Source organism: Dioscorea cayenensis, chromosome 10 (genome assembly GCF_009730915.1).
Source record: "Dioscorea cayenensis subsp. rotundata cultivar TDr96_F1 chromosome 10, TDr96_F1_v2_PseudoChromosome.rev07_lg8_w22 25.fasta, whole genome shotgun sequence".
Lineage (NCBI taxonomy): Eukaryota > Viridiplantae > Streptophyta > Magnoliopsida > Dioscoreales > Dioscoreaceae > Dioscorea > Dioscorea cayenensis.
Window position 1 is genome coordinate 19,145,360 of NC_052480.1, and position 962 is coordinate 19,146,321.

A 962-nucleotide genomic window follows, 5' to 3' on the forward strand; every position below is an offset into this window, starting at 1 on the left:
CAGCTCTTGCTTATAACCCGAGGGAACCCCTCCATACTGATTGAAGGATATCCCGAGCTTGAACGTACTCTGAGAAAAAAAGGGAAAGAACCTGTGCAAGAACATTCTAATCTAGCTGATTTAGAAGTTGAAGAATCTGAAAACATGGCAGAACAAAATGAGCAACAACAGACATTATCCGATTATGTTAGACCTTTATATTGGGGACACATGTTGCAATAATCCGTACAGTTTAATGGTTTCGCCGATAAGGATCTGAACTGTGATATAGATAACTTTCACGAGGTGTGTGATATGCTGAAGATAAACGGGGTGACGGATGATGCCATCAAGTTGAGAGCCTTCCCATTTTCCTTAAAGGGGAGAGCGAGGCAGTGGCTACATTCATTACGTAGAGCCTCGTTTACCACTTGGGAGGAGATGGTAGAAGCTTTTCTTGCCCGATATTTCCCTCCCAGAAAATCCACAAAGCTTAGGAATGAGATCTCATCCTTTGTACAGTTGGAATTGGAGTCTCTATTTAAGACATGGGAAAGGTTCAAGGAGCTCCTGAGAAAGTGCGCGCAACATGAATTCTCAGAGTAGATGATTATTCAGACCTTTTATAATGGCTTAAATCCGAGTACAAGGCAACTCTTGGATGCGGTAGCAGAAGATACATTAGGTAGCAAGATCCCCGATGACGCCAATCAACTAATTGAAGAAATGGGGTTAAACAGCTACCAATAGAATGCTAGGGTGAAAAAAAAAGGTGGCTAGCCTCCATGAGATAGATGCAGTAACCTAATTGGCAGCTCAAGTGGAATCATTGAGTAAGAAGTTAGATCTTCTTACTTCAAATAGATTGGCAGCCGTTGATAAGTGTGTAAATGTATTTATTTTAGTATATATATTTGTTGCTACTAGCATGTATTTTTATAAGAATTGATGCCCGTTTTGTGCTTAATCGTGTGTTATTTACT

At 40.3% G+C, this 962-nt stretch overlaps 1 non-coding gene across 1 annotated transcript; it reads right to left on the reverse strand.

The window, feature by feature from the left end:
* Positions 1-468: 468 nt before the first annotated feature.
* Positions 469-575, reverse strand: LOC120271269. Its single transcript, XR_005539887.1, has one exon. It is a non-coding gene; the product is annotated as a small nucleolar RNA R71 (small nucleolar RNA).
* Positions 576-962: the final 387 nt, after the last annotated feature.